The sequence below is a fragment of the Gossypium arboreum genome, chromosome 11 (assembly GCF_025698485.1).
Source record: "Gossypium arboreum isolate Shixiya-1 chromosome 11, ASM2569848v2, whole genome shotgun sequence".
Classification (NCBI taxonomy): Eukaryota; Viridiplantae; Streptophyta; class Magnoliopsida; order Malvales; family Malvaceae; genus Gossypium; species Gossypium arboreum.
The window spans coordinates 86,965,108-86,972,495 of NC_069080.1; the positions used below are offsets into that span (position 1 = coordinate 86,965,108).

General features: G+C 39.1%; 1 non-coding gene across 1 annotated transcript; it reads left to right on the forward strand.

Annotated features, from left to right (window-relative positions):
- Positions 1 to 2,830: 2,830 nt before the first annotated feature.
- LOC128284506 (small nucleolar RNA R71) lies at positions 2,831 to 2,937 on the forward strand. The gene has a single exon (XR_008274931.1). It is a non-coding gene; the product is annotated as a small nucleolar RNA R71 (small nucleolar RNA).
- The last annotated feature ends 4,451 nt before the right edge of the window (positions 2,938 to 7,388 follow it).

The following is a 7,388-nucleotide window of genomic DNA, read 5'->3' on the forward strand; positions in this document are numbered from 1 at the left end:
GGGTATTTATAGATTTTGGGACATACGGCCAGGGGACACGCTTGTGTTCCCTAATTTTTTCCCGTGTGATTCGTGAATTTTGAATTTGGGCACGTCTGACTTTTGGTCCATGCCCGTTTTCCTTGGCGTGTGGGTGCACACGACCATGGTGCACGGATGTGTCTATCTTTGTTCGCTTCTCCCACGCCTGTGTGTGTAGGCCCACGCCTGTGTTAATCTGATAGGTTCGACCATGGGTTCTAGACACGGGCGTAGTGAATGCCTGTGCTATTTTCTCAGGTTCAACAATGATTCTATGACACGATCGTATTGCACGCCCGTGTTGTTTTGGCAGATTCACCCACGGTCCTAACGCACTGCCATGGCGACTTATCGCTTCCTGCGTTTGGGAAAATTTTGCCTGGTTTTCACACGGCTTAAGGCACGTCCATGTGCCTAGCCCTGTGTGCTTTAAAAAGCCTGTGTTCCAGGAGTTAGTTAGTATGTTAGATGTTAAAACTAGAATTTAAAGAAATTAATATTGTTAGTGCTCAGGTTGCCTCCCGAGAAGTGCTTATTTATAGTCTAAACTCGACTTACCTCTCTGGTGAATGGTCATGGTGGTTTGAGGAGTTTATACTCCTCATTCCTGCTATTAATCCTATCAAAATAAGGTTTTAGGCGGGTATTGTTTACCTTAAACTTGCCAAATTTGGGATGACTTACCTCGATTCTACCAAATGGAAAAATGCTAAGTACCGTAAGAGGAATTTCTTCATTCGGTTTGGCAGTTTCAATGTGAGGATCTGCGGTATCTAATGAAACTTTATCTCCAACCTTAAGTTGATTTGGTGAGGTATTGAGCTCGTTCTGGCGTAGTTTTGGTTTATCGTGTTTTCCCAGTTTAAATGTCAGCCATTCATCTAACTCCTCAATTTGTAACCTTCGTTCTTCATGTGTAGATTCTCTGTTATGGATTGAACATGGCCTATGTGTGTCCTTCAAACTTATTTCCTGCAAAATAGGTTGCATCGTACAATCAGTCTTAGTAGAACAATTTGTACAATCACCTTCAATTCTCAATGTGTTGTTCGGGTTGCGAGCTTGAAGGGTGATTGTTTCGTCTCCTACACGAAGTGTGAGTTCACCTGTGCCAACGTCAATAATTGTTCTAGCAGTTGCTAAAAAGGTCCTTCCCAAAATTAAAGGGAGATTAATATCTTCTTCTATGTCTAAAGCAACAAAATCAAGTAGGAATATAAATTTGTCAATTTTAACGAGTACGTCTTCAATAATACCCCTAGGAAATCTGTCAGTTTTATCTACTAATTGAATGCTCATCCTAGTTTGTTTGGGTTTCCCTCGACTAGTTCCTTAAACAATTTGTAAGGCATAACATTGATACCAGCCCCTAGATCGGCCATCACATTATTAACATCTAAGCTACCAATTAAAAAAGGAATTATAAAACTCCTTGGATCTTTCAATTTGTTGGCCAGCTTATTCTGCAGAATGGCTGAGTAAACCATATTCAGCTCTACATGCGATCTTTCATCTAACTTTCATAAAGTAAAATGTGTGCCATTCACGTGTGGTGTTAAACATGTAATTGGCCTCAACATCAACATGCATAATCGGCCATGAATGAGTGCCTAAAAGGTTGTGTTGTTCGGCCATGAGTAAGCATGTTGAAGGCTTTGTGTGTTAAGTCGATTCATGAATTCCGTACTTATGTGACTTTAATGTCTAGTGAATATATGTGGGCTAAGTGCCTTGAGTTCTTCTTTTCGATACTCAAATGATTGAATCAAATTATTTGTTAAATTAAGCTCAAGAGCAAAGGGGGACCAAATCCGATAAAGGGAAGGAAAAAGTAGTCGAATAGCCATCGGAATCGTTCGACAACATCCGAGGTAAGTTTTCGAGTATCGAAACTTAGATTTTGATTCGATTGAATGAAGTAATAAGCAATCGAAATTGTGCCCTTGTATATGGCCATTGAGCCGAAATAAGCAGAAGAAAAATGGCACCACTCAATACCCTAAGTGCCGAAATACCAACCTAATACCCCCTGCCGATTTTCCCTCTTCAATTCCCATAATTCGGCCAACTCCTAGCCTCATCCAAATCCCTTAAATCTCTCCCCTTATCCCTCCTTAATCCAAGCATTTAAACTGATCCAACTCTCTTCTAGCAGAATCCACCTGAACTCCAACACTTACCCCTCCTGTACTTAAAAAATAAATGCATCTATTTGTCAACACAGAGAATCGATCCCATGCCTTCCCCACTGCTCCACACGCCACTTTTCTAAGAGCCTAGTGGCGTCACCCTTGCCACTTTACCAAGGCTCTTTTTGTGATGCAATTTACCCACAACTCTACTTAAGGGCCCTTGAGCGAACCCTAACTCCTAAGTCTAAAATTCCAAAAATTCAACTGGGTTTTGGCCAACTCATGGGCCTTCCATAAGCCCATTTACTTACTCAAAATATTAATTTCACATCCAAATACAATAATTTAAAGTCTTTATAAAATATTGAAAACCACGAATAAATCCGAAAAATCAGGATGTTACAGTGAAGAACTAAGAAAACCATCAATTTTCTTATTCAAGAGGTCTACCTGATTAGAGAGCATGGTGACCGAATCAATGTTATAAATGGGCTGTGTTCGTTGGCTTTGTCCTCATGACTTGCCACCGATAGTTATTCAGTGACATCTCCTCTATAAATTCATAGGCATCTTCAGGTGTCTTATTATTGATGGTTCCTCTAGCGGTTGCATCAATCATCTGTCGAGCAGAAGGATTCAGGCCATTATGAAAAGTTTGAACCTGTAGCTAGAGTGGTAACCCATAGTAAGGGCATCTTCGCAAAAGGTCCTTATATGTCTCCTATGCATCGTAGAGTGTTTCTAAATCCATCTGTACAAAAGAAGAGATATCATTACGTAGTTTAGCCATTTTAGCCGGCGAAAAATATTTTAGTAAAAACTTTTCGGTCATTTGTTCCCAAGTAGTGATTGACCCTCATGGTAACGAGTTCAACCATTTTTTAGCCTTATTCCTTAACAAAAAGGGAGACAACCGAAGGCAGATTGCGTCAAAAGAAACACTATTAATTTTAAAGGTATCGCAAAATTCTAGGAAATTTGCCAAGTGAGCATTGGGATCCTTGTCCTGCAAACCATCCTGCAAACCATCAAACTGAACAAACTATTGTATCATTTGAATTGTGTTAGGTTTCAGATCAAAATTAATTGCAGCAATAGCAGGCCTAACTATACTTGACTCAGTTCCTGTTAAAGAAGGTTTAGCATAATCATACATAGTGCGTGGAGCAGGATTCTAATTTACAGCAATCGTAGGAGGTAGTGGATTTTCTTGGTTTTCAGTTATCTCCTCGGTTGTGGTTTGAATATCGTCCTCTTACTCGTTCTCTGTGTATCTTAAGCTTTGCCTTATTTCCCTTTGATTTCTATGAATTGTGTGATCAATCTCACTGTCAAAAAGTAATGGTCCTGACAGGTTTCTTCAAGTCATAAACTATAAGAACCTGCCAGAAAAAAGGGAAAAAGAAGAATTAGTAAGAAAAAATTGGAATAAAATTTAAATTGCAGTAAAAGTAAATGGCTAGAGTAATAAAAATCGAGTGTTCCTAATATCATAGTTCCCTGGCAACGGTGCCAAAAACTTGATACGTGATATTCATGACAGGTTTTAAATATTTATAATGAATCATTTTTGAAACTAACTATTATCACGATAAAGGCAAGTGTACCTATCGAACAGTAGTATAGCTTTAGCAAGACCGGATTATCAAACCCAAAGGAACTAAAAGTACTAGTGTCAACTTTCATTTTATTATCTAGCCTGAAAAATAAAAGGGTTTTGTTTATCTAACTGATTAATTAAACTAAGAAATCACAGAAGAGAAATTTGGGGAAAATACTTTTTGGAAAACTCGATTAATTAAGACAATACCTAAGGAAAAATCCACCTAGACTTCACCTATTATTTGACTCTGAATCAGACGATTTATTCATTCAACTTGTTCCGTAGAGATTCCTAAGTTATATTATTATCTCTCTCGAGACTAACAACATATAACCCTAGATTGAATAATTGAAATCTCTTTCTAATTAATGCCCTAGGTTGGATTAACTCGATCAATAGATCCCCTTATTAGGTTTCAACCTAATTCGACAAAATCCTGTCACCCTATCTCTAGGCACGCAACCAACTCCACTTAATTGTGACAAATTTACTCTTAAATAGGGTCTATTCCTCCTCTGAATAAGAGCTTAACTTGAATCAATATCCTGGAATATCAAAACAAGAATTAAGAACACATAATTAAGAACAAGTCAAATATTTATCATGCAATTCAAATAATAATAATAGGATCCGTCTTAGGGTTCATTCCCCTTAGGGTTTTAGTTCATATTAATGAAAGAAAACATCTCAAAAGAATACAAATAACAAAACATAAGAAAACCCAAAAACTCCTGAGGGAATTTGAAGGGAGATCTTCAGTCTTGATGGTGAATCTGGCTTCTAAGATGGATCGATCAGCTTTCCTTGAGCAATTCCTTGCTTCCTCCTGTGTGTCCCCCTGTCTAAGTGCCTCATCAGGTGTTTAAATAGGCTTTGGAATGCCTAAGAGCCCTAAAAATTGGTCTTTTTTGAATTGAACTAAACTTGGGCTTGGTAGGGACACGACCATGGGCGATTGCTTAAGGCCGTGGTCAAGGCTGTTAAATGGGCACGGACGTGTGATCTACCCGTGCAAATTGTGCTTTGACCTTGCCAAAGGGACACGGCCGTGTGGTTTGCCCGTCTGAGGAAGTTCAAGTTGTGTTGATTTTGTATGTTGGCCTGTTTTCTCCATTTTTTGCCCGTTTCTCGTTCCTTTCACTCTCCTATGCTCACCTAAGTATAAAACATGAAATTAAGGGATTAGGAGCATCGAATTCACCAATTTCAAGGAAAAATCATCCATAAAATGTACTAAGCATGGGATAAAAATATGTATAAATTACGGTTTATCAGTCATGTGTGCGACATGACAAGTCCAACTACTTCCCGCTTAATAGTGAAATTTACCCACGCGGGCGTACGGGCCCATTGGGCCTATTCAGCCCATTTTGTGGCTCAAGTTGCCCATTATGGCCTAAGCCCACGAATTCGTTCATGGTGGCCTTTCTCGTCGTACGCCCACGTTCTGTGAGCTCGGTTCACCACACAAGCGATTGCACGCTCGTGTGGCGACGTAAGGCATATTTCTAGCTTTTCGGCATTTTGCCGATCTATAGTCATAGCAGAGTAAACAACACACATTTTCAGCTTTTCAGCCGGTTATCAAAACAAGCCATTTGATTACGCACCTGCTTACAAAAACGTGCGAACAATCCGTGAGTACTCCAACCTAGATTCATCCCAAACATTCAATCAATCATTCACTTATTAGGGTTCATAGGCTCTTAATCCCCAAATCAATAATACTATCTACCTCAATTGAACAAACCATGGCATATTTTACTAAATTGTAGTAGACTAAAACTGATCCCACTTTACTTGCCAATAATCTGCGATATCAAAAGATCTTACTAGGTGAGATTGCCTAGGATCACGACATAAATCTCACAGAGATATAGGGGCATTTGGCCTATGCTTAAATAATAAGAAAGGTAATGCTCTTACCTCAATAGAATAATGGAAGAAAGGGGTTTGATGACTTGAGTACTTTTGCACTTCACCACTCCTCAGGAATACCTAAAACCCCACAATCATATCTTGTCAAGAACTCTTGTAAAACTTGAATAGAGAGGGAGAGATGGGACAAGGAATGTTCGGCCAACTCAGAACAAGAAGAAATCGAAATATTGAGAGGAAAGGAGAATAGAAAATGGAGAAAAAGATGGGGAGAAAAGAGACTAAAATCAGTCAAGAAAATGAAAGGTAAGAAAGGTGAAAGAAGGAGAGCAATCGACAGAGGTTAAGAGAGGTATTCGGCAATACACATGACTTTACCCAAATGGTCAACTAGACAATGCCAGCAACCAAAATTGAAACCAAAATAAGAGACTACTTTCGGTACTTCAGTTCATAACAAAATCGGTAGAAAATGAAGGATTCCCCCAAAACAAAAGTGACCAAAACTGAACAAAGGAGAGTGGAAAAACTAGCTTAGCCGAATCTCCACACCCCTAATGCCCATTTCGGCACATTTCCCTCAACTCATCAAACTCCTAACTTTTATCCAGAAAACCATCCCCATTCTTCTCCTTGAATCTCTCCCCTTATCACTCCACAAATCACTCTAACCACTCCTCCATGACCATTTCAACTTAGAGTCCAAAACCAACTCCAATACTAGCCGTCCATATAGCAAAATAAATATCCATCTCAAAACTATGGCAACACTCGAACCTCTAACCACATGCACACTCCTATTGCCTCCTTGCCACTTGACCACATGCTTCTTTGTGTCACCTTCTAAACTTAATTAATTAAAAGGCTTACTACCTAACATTCAGGGTTTAATTCACTTAAAACCAAATATTTTGCTAAAACCCAGGTTTGAACCCAGGACTTCTCCAACTCTTCTCAATACCCTTAACCACTGAAGCAAGCTTTCATTTATGTCACTTCTTGGACAGCAATTATTCACATGCCGACTTCCAAAAGCTCCCCAAACCTAAGGCCCATTTCTTCTAGGCCCAAAATTTTAGGCGTTACAGCTAAAGGGTGTCGGGACATACCCTTAAAGACATCTTCAAGAGGAGTATATTGACTCCTTTGTCACGACACAGGTCCTGATGTGTCGTGTAACACCCCGTACCCGAGACCGTTGCCGGAGTCGGACACGAGGGGTTAACAGACTTAATTCACTTATTTGCACAGTCCATTTTAAATTTCCAGACGACCTGGCTAACTGCGTCACTGTCACCTTAAAAATCATATCTTGAGTTCAAAAACTCAAAAACCAGTTCCGTAAATTTTTCACGAAACTAGACTCATATATCCATCTACAAATTTTTTTCTAGAATTTTTGGTCAAGCCAATTAGTACAGTTTATTAGTTGAAGTCTCCCCTGTTACAGGGTTCGACTATTCTGACCTTTGCGCATTACGACCTGGATATCTCCCTGTAGATGCCTTCAATACTGATGCCGTTTCTTTCTATAGAAACTAGTCTCGAAAAGGAATCTATAAATATATGGCATGACTTCTAATTATCTCTGGTTAATTTATAATGAATTTTCAAAGTCGGAACAGGGAATCCAGAAACCGTTCTGGCCCTATTTTACGAAAACTTAAATATCTCATAATATACTGTTCATATGATCGTTTCGTTACTTTCCTATGAAAATAGATTCATCAATGTTCGATTACATAATTTATTCA